The sequence below is a fragment of the Periplaneta americana genome, chromosome 2 (assembly GCF_040183065.1).
Source record: "Periplaneta americana isolate PAMFEO1 chromosome 2, P.americana_PAMFEO1_priV1, whole genome shotgun sequence".
NCBI lineage: Eukaryota > Metazoa > Arthropoda > Insecta > Blattodea > Blattidae > Periplaneta > Periplaneta americana.
The window spans coordinates 15513094-15534072 of record NC_091118.1 but is presented as its reverse complement, the minus strand read 5'-3'; the positions used below and the strand labels follow the sequence as shown (position 1 = coordinate 15534072).

The 20979-nt window shown below is 38.0% G+C and overlaps 1 protein-coding gene and 1 long non-coding RNA gene across 2 annotated transcripts in view; one reads left to right on the top strand and one right to left on the bottom strand.

The window, feature by feature from the left end:
- CAH1 (carbonic anhydrase 1) overlaps positions 1-20979 on the bottom strand; it is a 304545-nt gene that overhangs the window by 222953 nt on the left and 60613 nt on the right. The gene's annotated exons all lie outside the window — the stretch shown is intronic.
- LOC138695241 (uncharacterized) lies at positions 8677-9174 on the top strand. The gene is made up of 2 exons (XR_011331092.1): positions 8677-8789; positions 8906-9174. It is a non-coding gene; the product is annotated as an uncharacterized lncRNA (long non-coding RNA).

Below are 20979 nucleotides of genomic sequence, written 5' to 3'. Positions count from 1 at the left end.
CATCTCTTTTCCTAGAAGTTCTGAAATTCATATGGGCAACAGAAATCTTTTCTTCTGGCGATCTTTCTTTAAAATGTGGACTAGTCCCCCCCCCCCCGTTTTGATCTTTCTTTACGTGGACGTCCTCGAATGCTTGTACTGGCAGAATCAAATTGGAATTGTTTTGTAGTAGATGGCAACGTATTATATATTTTATTTTCAGACTTTGCATCTTGGTTGAAACATAGCGTATTACCCATATTTCAAGCATTTTTCCCATTTCTGCTGTATTTTTCCCACCGTAACCGAATTTTCGAGCATAGATATTTAATTCATTTTTTATTGACTGTAAAATGTCTTCAGAGTAATCTTTGAGGCCAAAATGTTCAATTATATTTGAGAATTTCACTCTTCTCTCGCTCTTGTTCCACATCTGGAAAACAGCTCTCCGGATTACGTAGCGCATGGTGTCTGAAAATAATTAATAGCTACTTTGTCTGCATCTGTTTGCAGAAAAAAATCATGACGTCGTATTCAGAAAAGTATATTGAATATCTCTACCAAATTTTATCGAGGTGATAGAGGGCTACAGCTTTTAAAAGTCAACTCGAAATATATAATAAGGTAAAACTCAAACTCTTTGCACATGTTTATCCAGACACTTATTCTAGACCAGCGTTGTCAGACACAGCCTAAACGGAGCGGAGCGCTCCACTATAACTCGTTGCGTCCTCCAGTGCTTCCACAGACATAAGCAAGTTCACGCTCCAACTGGACGTCTCTAGCACCACAACCGGTTTCGGAGCTTACAACTCTGACACTACTGGTCTAGACAATAAGACAATTTTTGTCACGAAAATCAGCTTATATGTAAGTACATACCTTCTTATAATATATCCACACTCAGCATTAGAAAAAATACTGTACTAACTTCACCACTTTGCACCACCCAAACACATACGTCGCGCCCGCCTCTGCAGCGTAAATGATCTTATCGGAGACATGCAACTTTCGCTCCGTTGTGAGGGTCCCCTAACAGATCTAAGCATCTGTCTACACTTGAATAGTATACTTTGGAGTGTTATAAACACGTCTATATAAGAATTTAGCATTAAAGATACGGTGTGAAAATTGATTTTTGGCCGGCTTGCTGCTTGAAATTACACACTGTGCGGCGTATCCAAACTGGCAGCTAAAATATGTTTTCGATAATATCTATTGGATTGACGAATATTTTGGGCATAGGCGATAATTTCAGAGCAGTGTATCTCGTGATTCCGATGTGGTAGCATGCTGATTTTTGTGTGAAACGAAAGATCTCGTCTAGATCTGTCCACTTGAGGCAGAAGTATTCACGTACAAATCACGGCCAAGTTCCCGACACAACAAAACCCGACATTTTTTAAATAAAGATACAATTTTCAAGTTATTCTACAAGTCTGAGTTATGGAATACTACAATTATATACAGTTTTATTCTGATATACACATCTCGATTGTTATCAGACTTTACTGGACTGGAATAATCTTTTCACTGTTTTGTTCACAACAGTATCTGTCCTCATAAGGCCTACGTGCTGCGAGAATACATGTAGTAAAAGATGCTAGGAAAATAAAAATAATACAAGAATTGATTTGAATCACATTTAATTCCATATTCCTTCCCACCGCCATGCCTTAAACTGTGATCTCGCACTGTCTAAAAGACCTGATCAACAAAAGAGCCTTAAAGTATCTCCAATAGTGATTCATATTCCTCAGTAAAGTGAGTGGAAACAGAGATAAGCGTCCAAAATGTTCACCATGGTGCAAAAGTTGATTGAGCTTTGCATTATCATATTATATAATCACAACTGTGAAAACACAGCCATGCAAACAAGGCTGAAATGTTAGCTTTTCAACCTCACTTCATACGATCAGGCATATGCTCAATATAGAGGGCGATATTAAGAACCGCAGCTCTAGCTGCAAGTCTAGTCAATGACCGTTATAGGCCTAAATAAAATACTTGAGAGGAGACCTTCCAGTTTTACAAGCCTAGTAAAGATATTTTCGATAGGCTTTTCCACTATTCAGAGGTTTGCCTTTTAATGCTCTTTCCTCTCAATGGAGGAGAGTACAATCAACCAGTTGTTATGTTTCTCCGACAGACAGAAGACCTGTCGTGCTTAACCCACAGAATTAAATGAGAAATACTGACTCAGACGGCAGCTCAAAGATATTTAATCCTGCCATTAACACTGTGGCATGATTCCAAAGTACCAAAACAGAGAAAATGTGCGGGTGTGTATGTGTGGACAAGCAGAAATTGGTCGCACCTAGTGAACTCTGGGAGTCACAAGTAACTCCACTCAGCGTCGAACATTTTATGTACAATGTATGTACAGTGGTTGGTTGCACAACTTGCGACCATTATACAGCAAGTCTAGAATGACTGCTATCGTCTACGTCAATATGGAGCCACAAGTAGCTCCACTTAACGTCGAACATGTTATGTACAATGTATGTACAGGTGTTGGCTGCACAAGTTGCGCCCATTACACAGCAAGTCTAGAATGACTGCTATCGTCTATGTCAATATGGAGCCACAAGTAGCTCCACTTAACGTCGAACATGTTATGTACAATGTATGTACAGTGGTTGGTTGCACAACTTGCGACCATTATACAGCAAGTCTAGAATGACTGCTATCGTCTACGTCAATATGGAGCCACAAGTAGCTCCACTTAACGTCGAACATGTTATGTACAATGTATGTACAGTGGTTGGCTGCACAAGTTGCGACCATTATACAGGAAGTCTAGAATGACTGATATCGTCTACGTCAATATGCAGCCACAAGTAGCTCCACTTAACGTCGAACATGTTATGTACAATGTATGTACAGTGGTTGGTTGCACAAGTTGCGACCATTATACAGCAAGTCTAGAATGACTGCTATCGTCTACTTCAATATGGAGCCGCAAGTAGATCCACTTAACGTCGAACATGTTATGTACAATGTATGTACAGTGGTTGGTTGCACAATTTGCGACCATTATACAGCAAGTCTAGAATGACTGCTATCGTCTACGTCAATATGCAGCCACAAGTAGCTCCACTTAACGTCGAACATGTTATGTACAATGTATGTACAGTGGTTGGTTGCACAACTTGCGACCATTATACAGCAAGTCTAGAATGACTGCTATCGTCTACGTCAATATGCAGCCACAAGTAGCTCCACTTAACGTCGAACATGTTATGTACAATGTATGTACAGTGGTTGGTTGCACAACTTGCGACCATTATACAGGAAGTCTAGAATGACTGCTATCGTCTACGTCAATATGCAGCCACAAGTAGCTCCACTTAACGTCGAACATGTTATGTACAATGTATGTACAATGGTTGGTTGCACAACTTGCGACCATTATACAGCAAGTCTAGAATGACTGCTATCGTCTACGTCAATATGCAGCCACAAGTAGCTCCACTTAACGTCGAACATGTTATGTACAATGTATGTACAGTGGTTGGTTGCACAACTTGCGACCATTATACAGCAAGTCTAGAATGACTGCTATCGTCTACGTCAATATGCAGCCACAAGTAGCTCCACTTAACGTCGAACATGTTATGTACAATGTATGTACAGTGGTTGGCTGCACAACTTGCGACCATTATACAGCAAGTCTAGAATGACTGCTATCGTCTACTTCAATATGGAGCCACAAGTAGCTCCACTTAACGTCGAACATGTTATGTACAATGTATGTACAGTGGTTGGCTGCACAAGTTGCGACCATTATACAGCAAGTCTAGGCTCATTTCGTCGGAATTATCACCTTCATCTCACTCACACCATACAGCCCGCACATGTCAAAGGCTCCCTCAAGATAACACCGTACGGTCATAGTTGGCGTTATCTGGCGACTCGTGTTACGGGACTTAGTTTTATGAAGTAGCTTACACTTAGTTAGTTGACTGCGAACAATTTGTCTGAACATAAAGTTTCTTTCTTTTCATGGTACCCCGGCGCGGCGGGAGGAACTTCGGGCGCACTTCCCACCTGCAGGATCGCCGTGGAGGATGGAGGTGAAACTCCTCATGGAGTTTAAGGGGGGTGGGTACAAGGGCGGGTAGGGGTGTGATTGGGTGGGGTGGGGTGGGATGGGTTGGGATTGGGTGGGATGGGGTGAGGTGGGGTGGGATGGGGTGGGTTGGGGTGGGGTGGGGTGGGCGGTGGGGCGGGGTGTTAGGGTTCGGGTTTTTTCGTTGGTTTGGGGAGAATAAGGCATTAGTTTTGTCAACAGTGCAAATTTTAATTTACTTTAGGCCTTTATTGCCGGAGTTCAGTCAAGGTGCTTTCCAAGCTTCTTTGACAAGGCCCAGAAAGTATCAGAACATTTTATTGACTCCCAATAGGGGTATGAGTTTCGTAACCCGAATGGAATGTCCAACTAACTTAACACACTTCACAGTTTCGAATGAAAGCACAGAACTCCGGCAGCAACACAGAATAAAAGAGGATTTCTATCTCAATTATCTAAAGGGATGCAAACTAAAAATCTTGACCTCACAATAGATTGAAAATCATGAAATTAAATTGTAATGTAACAAATTCAAATCAATTGTAAAGTCAAAGTAAATTTACAGAACTACATAACACAGCATAATTTACATAATAACTCTGATAGCAGAAATGAACGATACATGTATTTATATTGTCATCGTAGCCAATTATTAGTACTAAATATATAAACATATATAGCACATAAAAATATGAAGTGAAAGTTGCATTCAACCGCACTGAAAAGTTCAAATCGGATCTGAACAATAAGGGCTAGCAGGACAACTGACTGGAATGCGGCAGAGTTGAGTTCTTTCCGAGATAAGGGACGATATCAACTGTCACAAACTCCAGAACGGCTTCTATGTTTACCGGATGCTTCTCTATACAGGCATAAGCAGAACAAGGTGATAAAGTAGGCTATGCCTCAATCTCGACCGACAAAACACAGAAATCATGGAGCCCTACCTCTATTCTTTCTGTAAACACTACTTTTATTACCAGATCCGCCAATAGGCCTAGTATGAGAAATAAAGATTATGAAAGCGGTACTATGCATTCAAATATCCACGCATATGAAAATCTGTATAAAAATTATAAAAGCGAATGAACGTATATATAATCCATGCTTTGATGTAAAAAGAAACTGGCATATATATCAAAATTCCAAAATAACAGTGATTGCAGAAATGTGAGAATCATCCATCAAACGCTTACCCTCGAACAATTATCTTAATTATGTTATAAAAATGAATTTTTAGCACATTAAAATATATGCAGTGCAAACTGCACACAACAGAGTCCAAATCGGACCTGACTCACAGCAGTTAGTAGGGCAAGTACTGGAAGGTGGCTGAGTTCAGTTCCTTTCGAGATAAGGAGAGGAACTATCTATGCCAGAAAATGCAGTACGGCTGCTATTCGTCGAGGCTTGTTTCAAGGGTTACCTAGTGTCTCTACCCAGGAATTGAATAACCAGTACAAGATAATCATGATTAGCTCAATCTTCCTTTCACCGGTACACAAAGCATGGCGCCCTACTTCCTCTGTGCTTTCTGTAAAAAAGTACTTTTGACGCTATACGGTCACCAGAAGTAGACTAAGGAAATCTAAAACAAATAATACAAGCCATTGAGCAACTATATTACAAATTAGATTTCCTTGCACTCATGTTAATATAAATCGATATCAAAATTCCAAAGTAACAGTGATTGCAAGAATGTAGCAATCACTTATCTTATACTTATCCTGAATTTTATTGCAAACAATCATATTCATTATATAAAGGTTATTTAGCAGATAAAAATGAAACTGTACACAATGAAGCTAGTAAGTACAAATTGGAGTTGACTATTATCAGTTGGTAGGGCAACTAACTGCAATGTGGCTGAGTTCAGTTCCCTCCGAGATGAGGAGGGAAACGAACTGTACCAAAAGATACAAAATGGCCACGTGCCGTTTAATCTCATTTCTATGATTACCTGGATTCCCTATCCAGAAACTGAATAAGCGGAGCGAGATGATACAAGTATTGGTCAATCTTGCTCCGCACGGTACAGAGAGCATGGAGCCCTACCTCTATGCTTTCTGTAGAACAGAGTCGCCAAAAGTAAGAAATAAAAGAGAACTAAACATGCAAAATGTACCTCAACAAAACTATGAGCAATTCCCATGTATTTACGAAAATAAAATACATGGGCATTAATGGATTGTTACAGTGGCATAAAATTCAAAAACAAAAATATGTAAACTTTTACTAAACATTCTCTATACAAACGAAACCAATTCACGAGGCCACTGTCAAAAAAGGAATATAAATTAACAGAACTAAATTATCACTCGCCACTACTTGAAAAAAAAATTCATAGCCATTTCTAAAAAAATCATAACCCCATATGAAAAAATAACATCTCCAAACAAATTCATGTGAAAAAATAATATCTCAAAAAAAAAAAAATCACGTAAGAAAAAAATTTCTAAAAAAGATCATGTGAATAAAAATCATTTCTAATGGCCCTACGTGGTCACCGAAAATAGGCTAAGGAAATCAAAGACAAGGAATATAAGCCACTGAGCAACTATATTGGGAATTTATATTTTCATGCATTCTTGTAATAATAAATCGGTATCTAAATTCCAAAGTAACAGTGATTGCAAGAATCTGGCAATCACCTATCTCACATTTATCTTGAATTCTATCGCAAAGAATTATATTACTTATAGCCTATACAGATTATTTAGAAATGAAATTTTATACACAATGAAACTAGTGAATTCAAATTGTAGTTGACTAATATCAGTTGGTAGGGCAACTGATTGCAGAATGGCTGAGTTCAGTTCCCTCGACATAAGGAGGGAAATGAACTGTGCTAAAAATAGGAAACGGCCATGTGCCGTTCAATTTCATTTCAACGATTACCTGACTTATCTATCCAGGAACTGAATAAGCGGAGCGAGATGATACAAGTATTGGTCAATCTTGCTCCGCACGGTACAGAGAGCATGGAGCCCTACCTCTATGCTTTCTGTAGATACTTCTTTTGGTAGAACAAAGTCGCCAAAAGTAAGAAATAAACGAGGCCTAAAGATGCAAAATGTACCTCAAAACTATGAGCAATTCCCATGCATTTACGAAAATAAAATACATGGACTATAATGGATTACTACAGTGGCATAAAATTCAAAAACAAAAATGTGTAAACTTTTACAAAACATTTTACATACAAATGAAAGTAATTCCCAAGGCCACTGTTACGAAACAGATTGTTGAGTAGAAGTCAACAAAATTATCACTCGCCACCACTTGAAAAAAAAAATCATATCCATTTTAAAAATCAGACGCCACCATGTGGAAAAAAGTACTGTTTCCACAGAAGAAAATGTCATATGAAAAAAAAAATTCGAATTCCAAAAGTCATATCGCATTCATTTGAAAAAAAAAAAGTTCACATTCGTGAAAGCTATCACAACTTTTATCATGTGAAAAATAACTTATTCCCTCCAATGAGAAGAAGATTCCGTTCATAAAACCGTCATTATAGCATATTCTCAATCAAATTATCAAAAATCCAACAAAGTCATAATATCTTATAAAATAAAAAAAAGTCCAACTGCACAAAACAGCATTTTATCTTCAATAAAAAAACTCATGACATTATTTCCTACTATCAAACAAAAGCCATCAACTAGCAGTCCTAATTATATATATTTTCTAATAAATGGAATCCAATTCTGCAACCAAATAATTTCTTCTTGTCCAACAAGTAAAATAAACTCAACAACATGTCATTTCTTCTCATATGAGAAGCCAAACTCTTCCAAGCTAAAGAAATAGCCTACATCAAGAGCTCACGATTGATGACATAAGGAAACATTAATCAATTCTCTATTAGAGATAAAGTTCCTCTGTAATTAAAAACAACCGCATCACCAATACAGAAGAGCTCCAACTAAAGCAAAACATTATCTTTAATAACATATTCTTCAATGAATGGAAGATGAAACTAAGAACAAACCGCAATATCTTCTGTCAACAAGAAATTCAACTCAAGCAAAACAACATTACTGTTTTCCAAGAAGTAATGGAAATGTGTAAACATACCTTATACCAAGACAATTGCACGCTGCTAACCAGGAGCCACAGAAATACATTCTACAAAGAAGAAATGCAACAAGAAGCACTTAATCAAAAATAAAAAAAAGAATTTCTAAAACTGAAAATTGCTACAGAAAATAAAATGATATGGACGCTGAAGTATCTGTATACTATATCCATTGAAGAAGAAATAAAAGTCTTATTAATATCATTGATAACTAGACTTCAGCAATAATTGACGTGCTACGACTGCAGCGAGGTGCTGAGTCATTAGACTTCAACCACAGTCAACTGCTGCCACTACAAAGAGGTGCTGAGTCATCAGACTTCAACCACAGTCAACTGCTGCCGCTACAATGAGGTGCTGAGTTACCAGACTTCAACCACAGTCAACTGCTGCCACTACAATGAGGTGCTGAGTCATCAGACTTCAACCACAGTCAACTGCTGCCACTACAATGAGGTGCTGAGTCATCAGACTTCAACCGCAGTCAACTGCTACCGCTACAATGAGGTGCTGAGTCGACTTCAACCATAGTCAACTGCTGCCACTACAATGAGGTGCTGGAGTCATCAGACTTCAACCACAGTCAACTGCTGCCACTACAATGAGGTGCTGAGTCATCAGACTTCAACCACAGTCAACTGCTGCTACTAGAATGAGGTGATGAGTCTCTTGTAATTTAGTATATTTTATGTCTATTGCGACAAAGTGTTGCTCATAACATTAATAAACGATTGATTGATTGATTGATTGATTGATTGATTGATTGATTATAGTTCAACCACAGTCAACTGCTGCCACTATAATGAGGTGCTGATTCATCACATTTCAACCATAGACAACTTCTACCACTGCAGCGAGGTGTTGGGTCAACAGAAATCTGTCATTAACATCCAGAGGTGCTGACAGACAACCAGAATCTACGTCCATTGTTCTTGATTCTCAAATATGCAAACGTTAACTAATTCATTGTTTTATATTCTGACCATGAGTTGTTTTGTCAGTTCCATTTGGATGTCAGTATAATAAATAATGATTATTAATATTCCTGCTTTTATTTCTTGTAGTTTTTACAATACTATTATATATATTACATTCCTTTGCACAATGAAAAGTTGCACTGTTCGGATCAAATTTCTGCAGGTTTAAAGGACAGAACTAAAATTCTTTCCATCACTTATTATCATAATACACTGCTCTCTTAAAATGACAGAGGATATTGAGAATTAAATCAATGGCTTTCATAAAACACGCTATGAAATCATTCATATAAAACATTTTTTTCTTGAAAAAGAAACAATAACAAATAGAGCAAAATTGTGTTAAACTTCTTGTTGAAATATCTCAATGAATAACTCCCTGAAATTAATGACATTTCTTACGGTTCGCCCTTTATATTTTATATACGTAAATATGGTAAATCGCATGACAGGTTTGAGAATAGGCCTATAACTTTGAACTTATTTAATAGACTTCCATGTAATATTAGAAATCTTCCTTTTTAAAGGACAGTCGGGTCAAGATTCATTTCAAACCTTCTTTATAGCGCTGAAGTGTATCTTAGTTAGAGCATATTTTTTCTTTATTGATGTCTCCTTATACTGTAGGCCTATACATTATGATTTCATTAGGCTATATAGGCATAATGGTTCGATTTCATAAACGAGGTCTAGACTACCACCATGGCTTTAAACCGCGTTTGGATTTATAAAACGAGGTCATTTTCATTTTTCTGAGCCATGGCTCGAAACCATGTTCTGAAGCAGAGACCACGGCTGAGGTAGGTTCATGTATACAAGATGGAGGTAGTATATCAGCTGGATGATTATCAAAGGAAAATTTGTGTCTTCAAGTATTAAATTCCCGGATTACAATGATGAGAATCAGAAATAATTCTTAGTAACTATATAACGATGATAATTTCAGACGAATATTTCGATTTTCGAAGGAATCAACGCAAAATTGAGCAAAAATGCTAAGTAATAATCTGCAACGAAATGCAAGAGGCGGCAGGTTGACAAATCTTTCACACTTTGTTGCTTTAAGGGAAGTAAGATATAATATTTTATATTATTTATACCTTAATATAAGACGATATATTTTAATTCTTAGTCTTTATATTAATTTTTTACATTTTATTTAAACAAAATTACCACCACCACCACCACCACCACCACCACCACCACCACCACCACAACTGCTACTGATGTATCTGTGAATCATCGACCATCTCTCTACTCTGCCTTATTTACAATAGCCACAGTCGGTCCTGGAATAATTTTTTGCCACAAGACAACAGCAATCGAAGTTCGAAAGTTTTAAATTTTTGCTACTGAAAAATAGTATTACTGAACAGAACTAGTCCATTTTCAAAAAGGCATATGACTCGGCTAAGAGCGACGTATTATATGATATTCATATTGAATTTGTAATTCCCAAGAAACTAGTTCGATTAATTAAAATGTGTCTCAGTGAAACGTACAACAGTGTCCGTATAGGCCAGTTTCTATCTGATGCTTTTCCAATTCACTGCGGGCTAAAGCAGGGAGATGCACTATCACCTTCACTTTTTAACTTTGCTCTAGAATATGCCATTAGGAAAGTCCAGGATAACAGAGAGGGTTTGGAATTGACGGGTTACATCAGCTTTATGTCTATGTGTATGATGTGAATATGTTAGGAGAAAATCCACAAACAATTGGGAAAACACTGAAATTTTACTTGAAGCAAGTAAAGCGATAGGTTTGGAAGTAAATCACAAAAAGACAAAGTATATGATTATGTCTCGTGACTAGAATATTGTACGAAATGGAAATACAAAAACTGGATATTTATTCTTCAAATAGGTGCAAAAATTCAAATATCTTGGAGCAACAGTAACAAATATAAATGACATCCGGGAGGAAATTAAACGCAGAATAAATAAGAGAAATGCCTGTTATTACTCAGTTGAGAAGCTTTTGCCATCCAGTCTGCTGTCAAAAAATCTGAAAGTTAGAATTTATAAAACAGTTATATTACCGGTTGATCTGTATGGCTGTGAAACTTGGACTCTCACTTTGAGAGAGTAAGAGTGATTAAGGGTGTTTGAGAATAAAGTTCTTAGGAACATATCTGGGGTTAAGAGGGATGAAGTTACAGGAGAATGGAGAAAGTTACACAACACAGAAATGCAAGCATTGTATTCTTCACCTGACATATTTAGGAACATTAAATCCATACGTTTGAGATGGGCAGGGCATGTAGCATGTATGGGCGAATCCAGAAATGCGTATAGAGTGTTAGTTGGGATACCGGTGGGAAATAGGCCTTTGATGAGGCCGAAAGGTAGATGGGAGGATAATATTAAAATGGATTTGAGAGAGGTGGAATATGGTGATAGAGAGTAGATTAATCTTGCACAGGATAGGGACCGATGGCGGGCTTATATGAGGGCGGCAATGAACCTCCGGGTTCCTTAAAAGCCATTTGTAAGTAAGTAAGTAAGTTTATATTTTATTTATTATTCTCTGGCTATATAGGCCTAAATATATACATTAATCTTGCATACGACGTTGTAGCTTGTTTAATGTAATATGATTAAAGTCTTCCATAACTTTTTTCTATTTTCCTTTAGCTAATAATAATAATAATAATAATAATAATAATAATAATAATAATAATAATAATAATAATGTGACAGCGACGTGAGATTCGAACTCACGACTAGCAGAAGGAAGTGCAAAGTCGGCCGTGTTTTGGGCGGGTTGCGCGCGCATCTGCCTCCTGGGGCATGGCACGCGCGGTGAAGGAGGGGAGCAGCAGCGTGCGAGATTATTCGAGAATGCCATCCTGACATCCGTGGAAATCTTCTAGGCATCTATCGATTATTCGAGATCGCGAACTATCCAGAACTCGTACTTTCTCGCAACGATAGTTTGGCTTTAAAAGAAGAAACGCGAGCGAACTTGAGCAGTTTTCGATTTATTCAGCCATTCAGTGAGTAAGCCAGTGAACAGAGCATGCCAGCCAGTCTTGTGTACCGGAGTTCGACTTGAGTGTGCGTCCGCAACTGTGTCAGCATCCGAAGGCCTGAGTTCGATTGCAGTGGACCGCAGTTGGAGGGACCCGAGTTCGAGTGCAGAGGACCGCAGTTGGATGGACCTGAGTTCGAGTACAGTGGACTGTCTCTGAAGGTCTGTGGTTCGAGATACTGTGAACGCGAGTGACTGAGCTAGAAGAACTAGCCAAGACAAACGAGCTGTGAACTGAGAACTGACCGTTCTGTGTTGTAAATAGTGCCTTGTAAATATTAGTTAAGATTAACAGTTCATTGTTGTTCGTAATAGTCCAAGTAAATTGTCATTGTCGTCAGTGGAATGCACTAACGAATACTGTGTTACTGTGTGGAGAGCAAATCCTATTGTTGAGATAATAAAATTAAATTGTTGTTTAGTTTAAAAAGTTACAATAATAATAATAATAATAATAATAATAATAATAATAAAAATAATAATATATACTGCTGAATTTGTACTTGTAATTGTTTATTTAGTTTAATGTTCATGTCACTTATTTTCACTGACTTCATGTAATTTTGTGTGACTTATAATTATTTTTAAATAAGCTCCCCACTCAATGTATTTCGTGTATATTTTGTATACCTTTATAAAGAGTGGAAGAAAATGGCTTTTGATCTTAAACTCTGCAAGGCAAAATAAAGCTTCTACCACTGTCACCACTATTGTCAGTATACTTCCTCTCATAGTACTCCCCGTGCTATGCATTACAAATTATTATTATTATTATTATTATTATTATTATTATTATTATTATTATTATTATTCTGTTGTATAGTATGTCACAGAACATTCAATAAAATTATTCAGTATACCACGACTTCTGCAGTTTATGCAACGTTTCATTTCTCCAAATATGAAGTAGGCTACAACTTACAGAAAGTATTGGGATTTTAAAATTAGACATGTAATTTTAGAGACAATCTCATTTGACGATAATCAGGCGATTTTACCAGCAACGGAAGAAGAATTACAAATAGCACCAAATTCATTACATGAAATCATGAAAAATTTAATTTGGAAATTTGAACTGAAAAAACAACAAGGTCAGTGCCATTTAAAGGAAAACATCACTTGAGAACGAAGACTGTTATTAACAATAGTATCATAGAACAGGTGAAACATTTCTGTTATCTAGGTTGGGATATTTCATGTAATTATGAAGACGATACAAATAAAACATTGAATACATTCCAGATGATGTGTGGAACAATAAGCAGTATAAAACTCAAAGAGAGAAACAAATTAAATTTTATAAGGACATCGCAGTCCCGAGTTTAATGTACGGATGTGAAAACCGGGTGACGAGTACGACTGATACAAAAGGACTGAGTCCGCAGAGATGGAATACCTAACATCAGTGGCAGGCTATATGAGGACAGACCAGGAAAGAAACTCACAAATAAGGAAAGAATTGAATAGGTTTAATGTAACAGAAAGAATAGTAAACCAAAAAAAGGACTGGTTTGAACATTTCTATATATAATTTGAACTGGTAATGGAAATTACGGGAAAACGGGTGAATTCATTTTAATGAATGACCCGTCATTTTGAAGCTTGACATCCAAAGATTTTCAGAAAAATAGTAACTTTCACTGAAGCGTTAGTTTTCCTACATAATTTTCCTATTTTCCAAAATCCATCTGTCATCAGTTTTGAGAACTAATGGCTTTTCAGAATAAAACAAAACACACACACTACAATAAACAATATTACACGAAAGCCATGACCTGCAGGATTGCTGACATATTTAGAGCTCAGATTATCTGACACCATAATTCCAATAGCTATGTCGATCTTCATTTGTGTAACTTTTTAGAAAATCTCAAGACTTACTAAAAATAATTTACAGGTCTGATTCTCTGGTGCGTAATTTTCTGAGTACAGCTGTGTATTGGATTTTAGAAACTATAAAACTTAAGAAGGTTTGATGACATTATTACATTAAAATTTGAATATTGTGACAGCGACGTGAGATTCGAACTCACGACCAGCGTCCCGCAAGAAAGACGATCGCGCGGAGCACTTTGGGATGGCGCGCGGCGGAGAGGGGAAAGGGCCAACGCGGCGAGAGAGTGGAGAGGGAGTGCGCGCGCATCTGGAGCTGGTAGAGAGGAGAGGGCTCTGGATTTTTCTGGAGTGCCATCTCTAGAGACGCGTGGAACTATCGAGGCTACGTCGCTGTGGTTATAAATTAAGGACGCGAAGGAACGACAGCAGTTTTCAGTTGATTAGTCAGCCAGTCAGTGAGAAAGCCAGAGCAAGCAAGCCAGTCTTGTGTACCGGAGTTCGACTCGAGTGTGCGTCCGCAACTGTATCAGCATCCGAAGGCCTGAGTTCGAGTGCAGTGGACCGCAGTTGGAGGGACCTGAGTTCGAGTGCAGTGGACCGCAGTTGGAGGGACCTGAGTTCGAGTACAGTGAACTGTCTCTGAAGGTCTGTGGTTCGAGATACTGTGAACTCGAGTGACTGAGCTAGAAGAACTGTGAACTGAGAACTGATAGTTCTGATTTGTAAATAGTGCTTTGTAAATATTAGTTACGATTAACAGTTCATTGTTGTTCATACTAGTCCAAGTAAATTGTCATTGTCGTCGGTGGAGTGCTATAACGAATACTGTGTTAAGTGAGAATCCAATTGTTGACGAGAGCGTTTAAGGCGAATTGTAGAAAGGAATTATTGTTGTGACGAATAAAGTTTATTGTTGTTACTAATAAAATTCACAATATTATCACAGTTTATGCCATTATGTATTTGTCACTAATGATGTACATTAATGCTATTGATATATCGATGATAATTATGAAAGTGAATCCTATTGGGGTTATACTGTATAAGTAGGCGTACAGAATATCTTAAATTAGTTCTTAATATCTATAATTTACAGAGTAACGGCTATAGTATATATAGAGTTACTGAAAACTACAAAACTTACGTAACATAACAATATTGATATTAAAAATGAAATATTTTTACACTTATTACTGAAGTGGTGTGGGTCTTTTTTAATATATATTTAATGGCTGGGCGGTGCAGATACTTCTATGTGTGATTCTCTAATTTTTCTAGGATGTAGTGCAGTAATATGGAAGAGGCATTAGTGAATTGAGTCATGTTTCTATTTTAGCTGCATCTTATCCAAATTAATTTCATATTCCTTTGGTTTAATCGATTAGATCTGAGATCGCTGCCAAGCATATCATTTTGTTGTAGGGAGAGCTCAAAGAACTGAAGATAGATGTGGTCAAGAAAAACTATTTATCATAAAAAACATTGAAGAGGAAGCTTTTTAAAAGAAATATTTTTGACAGGATTCCTGAGTAATTACGTTGCTTTAAATGTTACATCTTCATCATTGTGGAAGCAAATGCATTTCAAAATGTCTGGTAATCTTTATGGACATAAATATGAAAACTTTTATTTGAACTTATAACTAACTGGATTTGCAGCATTTGTTGCACAAGCCACCAGTACAGTATAAACAGGATGGTTGACGACAAAATCCCAGAAAACTATTGCATTCAAGACTTAATGGAACAAAAGAGTTTATTATAACCCTTAATGACGGAACAGACCAAGTGGCCTATACGTTGTGGCTCATAATGAAAGTACTGAACTATAGGCTTATTTGGAGAGTTTTGCGGGTTGCATACAAACGCCACAGAAAGCTGAGTTCTGGCATCCTGTCCGTTTCAAATATCAGCTAACAATTTGTGTAATCTACTTCTGCTGTGATTTCATTTCTGATTGAAGCAGCTATATGTAAAGTACTGGACTACGTTTTGAGAGTTTAATAACATATACATGTTTTCAGGATCACTGATAGACAATTGCGTGAAAGATATGAAAATATTCTCAACTTCTGCTTTCCTTTAATTTTCAATGAACGAAGTGTACAAAGGAGTAGTCCTACTGCGCAAAGGTTCACTGACTGCATATAAGAACGAAATGTGTAAAAATGTACTATATATTTATTATTTACCTCATGAATTGAAAATGCCCCATTATAAAAAAAAATTAAACTAATAAAAACATTAATGTATTACATAATATGTGGCAGTAATATGTTGTAGATGCATTTATCCAGTACAGTTTATATTCAAAAAGAAAAAATTATTGAAACCATCCGCGGAGTTATATTTTGTCCCACTGCAAGCACTGACTTAACTTTTAAGGTCACTTCAGCTTAAGTGTTTGGAATATTTTGTGTAAAATGTAAGGCATTAAGTATATTCGTTATTTTCAGTTAATTTTAGGTAATGAACATCCGTCTCCTACTAATAACAAATCTGAGATATTATACCAAAATAATCCTGTCCTCGGCGTAAGAATTGCTTATCTTACGACACATTAATATTTACTATTCAAACAAGAAGATGCCTCTAAATAATATATCACCGTATGAAGTCAAAACGAGTAAACAACTGGCCTTGAATTATAATTTATGTATAAGAAGGCTGATTGATTTCTAATAGAAATTTTAATTCCTATGTATTTGTATGTCGGTATTCAATACTCGTCTAGCTATAAAACAGCAATCGCATTTTTTAACTATTCGCATAAAAAGAAGGAAATAACAATATCGCAAGGATAGAAGATGTGTAAACGTTCGCATCTTTTATTGTATCGGTATTTGAACGCACTCGCAGCTTGGTTATTGTCGTGGCGACGTCATCAACAATGCTCAACACACAGGACGTGCGGATCGTTTCCCTGGAAACACTTGGGATTGCGATTTCGAAGATTCGAAATGTCGAAAATATTCCGATCCCTCAAGCTTCAATCGCTCAAGAATGCGTTCTGGGGAGGACCTGCGGTTGTGCAAGCACCATCGCGGATTTCGTGGGGCATGCCAGATTTGGTAAGAACCGTGGGTATCGTTGGGACTGTGGGGTTGGGGGGCTATTACTTATGGAACCGTCTACCGGAGAGAAGTGATGCCTCCACGTCCCCTGATCGTGTTCCTCCGCCGTCTCCGCCTTCACAGTCACCACACGCACACTCCCGTTATTGCACACATTTTCCATACTTTTACGCACCCCCCTGCACACCAACACGCCCACCACCAGTGACACTACAGTCACCCCCCTCATCCCCACATCCATCTTCATCCGAACCACCGCCACCCCCGCCGCCCCGCTCTATTCTCAAAAAGGGTACACCAGAAGAACAGGGGGCCGACCGTCCGCGCAAGAGGGTGAGGCTTGTGCTTGTTCCCGAGGTTCGTGAGATACCTCGGGAGGAAGACAAGCCGTCACCCTCTATGCGGGCGGGAATGGCAGACAGACCGTCCACCCCACAACGTACAGACAGAATTCCTCCCTGGTCAAGTCGTCAAAGGCAGCAGGAAGCGAGGCGCTCCTCCCCGAGGGAGAGCGCCCCGCAGCCTGCTACAAAGCCCAGTACGGGCAGAGTCGCCAGCCAGCAGACTCCGGGGGGCTCTCGCTCGCAGCCTGCTGGCGCGTCCAGTACGGGCAGACGCGACTTCAGCCAAGGCATGACAGAGGAGCAACACGAGGCTTTGTACAGAAGATATTTGGCATCTAATCCTACCAAGGAGCAATTAGAATTCTATGAAAAGGTCCTTAGAAATTACGGGACGGAGCGTAGACACAGGGACGGAGGGGATTAGGGCAAAACTTGCACGGCCGCGGTCCTCGTAGGGCTCGTCGCCAAGACAATTAAGGTAAGTCGAGAATCTGCTTCATTACTATTATCATTATTCTTAGTGTTCTAGTGTGTAGGATAGGTATAGGTTATTGTAGTTATAGTTTTTTATATTTATAGTATACAATCAGTGTCTTATTTCATTCATAATATTTATACAGCAAAAATTAAATTTCTGTGTTAACCAAATTTTAGGAACTGTCTTTCGCCATTTTATACAAAATTTCTAGTAATTTCTGGTTCACTTTCTGGCATTATCTTACCACCTTCATCTCATTTAGACGCTAAATAAACATCGCAGTTGATAAAGAACCATAACAAACCAATTAGATTTTTAAAGTATCTGCATATAGGCCTATGGAAATTTACCATCTGCATTTAGGTGTTAAGATGTAGAAAAGTGATGCAGTCTCATAACACGAGTAGGAATATAAAATAAATACTTCCTCAGTAAATCGACGAAAGAATAATCACAACGAAAGTGCTTGTGTCAAATTTCTGACAGTGCTGCACATACTTTTAGGTCACAGACTCATCGTGGAAATTGCAGATAGCACTTTTAAAATACCATTAAATTATGAAGCGATTAAAACAACGCTACTATAAACATGCTATCACTAATAGCGAATTACTCACATATAGCGTAATCAGTATTAACAAAACAAGTCTTATACTATGCATCGACTTACTGAGTCAAAGATTGTAAAGGAGAAAAGCCAAATAACGCCACAGGTTCTAATATCGCCTTCATTTTGCAAGAACTGAGCAACTTACTACAGTGGAAGCACCAAATCACAGACCTTTCGAATTCAACAGGAACAAAAACAGGCGAACATGTCTCACAGTAAGGCAGGTATTAATGGCCTAAGAAAGAAATTATGACTACGGTAGGACCTACTTCGGAATCCAGCTGTAAGTGATTCATGAGTCGTAACCAGCAAATATGCAAACACGTACCAATTACGCATGTCACATGGCAAGGTCCTTCATTGTATTAAACAGATCAGACGAACGGTACAGTCTTTTCTAAAATATTAATTTGCTATAGAACAATTTAATTCACTGCTCAAATTATGCAATAAATAAACAAACCGAAGTTACGTTGGAAGAAGGTACTTCCAGATATAGATACGCATGTTGAATGCCAAAATGAATTCCTCAATGAAAAGTTACAACTGAACAAAGTAGTCAGTAAACGCAATTCCATTACAGGCCAAATCGGCCCAGAGGGTCGCGGGACGTTAAGGCTCCAGCTATAGGCTACAACCGGCATTATGACAGTAGGGATATCAGCCCTACGTGCTCGCTGTCCTTACCCTCAAGGAAGTGCACCTGGTAGTCATTTCTGTTAGAGGCTGAATAAAATCCAGGGGAATATGCGGCTGGAAGGGTTCGAGAAAATCCATGACCACATAGCGAATCGAACTCGCGAACTTACGGCTTGCAGCGTTACACCGTTAGCTAGCTAACATATACAATTATGTCACGTGCCACAAATGGTAGCGGAAAATATGATAAAATCCAATGTAGTCAAGCTGTGTAGGAACAGGGTCTTAAAATTAGAGTGTTCAGTATCACCCCCATCTACAGGACGGTACGAAGTTCACAGAGACAACGAGATCAGCTTACACTTGGCTGAAACAGAAGGAGTTCAGGATCACGATGATGATGCACTATTTCATTCCACACAATAAAGCGAATTCAAGTGAATAAAGAGACATTGATTTAATAATAATTCCAATATACTCGTCAGACAGTGAATCTGACACAGGCGCACACTGTGTAATTTAGCGAGTCTAGCCGGCCAAAAATCATTTCTCGAAAACTAATCGCTCAATTTTCATAAAATTTAGTATGTACCTTGAATTATTGAAGTGGATAAGTTTTTTATAATGAAAATGAAAATAGCAATATTGTAAAAAAAAAATTCGATTCGAGTGAAAAAAAATTAATTAATGTTCATAATGTGGAATTAATGTTCATAATGTGGAATGTACTTAAAATTGAAAGCGTAAGGCGAGGGAATATTGCTACATATCTTAGTCGTTCGGACGTCAGATGCATCCCCTTCAGAATCTGTATCCTCGCTGCTAGTCTCTCCTTTGACAGCACCGACTAATGGAGGCTCGGAGACAACTGCAGCACTACTATTGAAATCGACCGCGATTTCCTCTTCTTAATTTCTTTAAGCTGGTAATGTAAGGGTCCTAAGAAATAAGTAGCCTGAGTAAAAGATCGGTATTTGTGTCTTTCTTGATGTTTTTCTTGCGAAGACTTCTCTGAAAAGTCTAATATAGTATTTGTTCCTCGTTTCCTGGGCTTCCTCAGATAGTTTGGCAGTAAGTATAATAGTGTCCTGTGACTTTGTGTCCATGAGCCAAGAGTTTGTGAAGGATTGTAGGCATATAATACTATTTGTGCAAGCATAAATATAATTCCCTTGTCTCCCTTGCATACTGTCAAGTGCCCGTTCATCAGTATTGCAAAACCGCAAGAAAAAGGTTTCTGATATATTGGGTGGTATTAATAAAAACGAAGACCTTACTTTGCTCATCTTCCTCATGAGCAAAACGAGCTTGCTTTTTCTATGAAGAAGCTCTGAAATGTCGTATTAATAAAAAGTATCGGAGCTTGCTCTTACGTGTCAGAGCTTGTTCTCAGTTTTTGCTTCACTTACCGTGGGAATTCGTATCAGTAGGGTCGTCAAACGGGTTCAGGCCAGCGACAACAAGCGATACCGCCACGTGTATTTCGATCGAAAAGATTAGTGATTGAGCTATGAGTGATACAGAGGAAGACGTTGGCAAAAAGGGAGAAGATTTATCTTTATTTATGGATATCATTAAAAAATTTCCAGTTATAATTAAGAAGTCAATGTTACCGGAATCCAGGCAAAAGAAATCTGCAGCATTTGCAAATATCAGAGAGAAGTATGAAAAAGGGTTTGGGGTGCCAATAACCGAGGCACAAATTAATTAGAAAAGTGTCCAATATGAAGACTAGATTTAAAAAAAATATGGGAAACAAGATCATAAAGATGAATGACTGTCCGGGTTCGTACGGGTTCTTTAATTGAAAAATCCGTAGTGACACTTGTGGCGGACAAGGTTGCAGTTGGGTTTTTC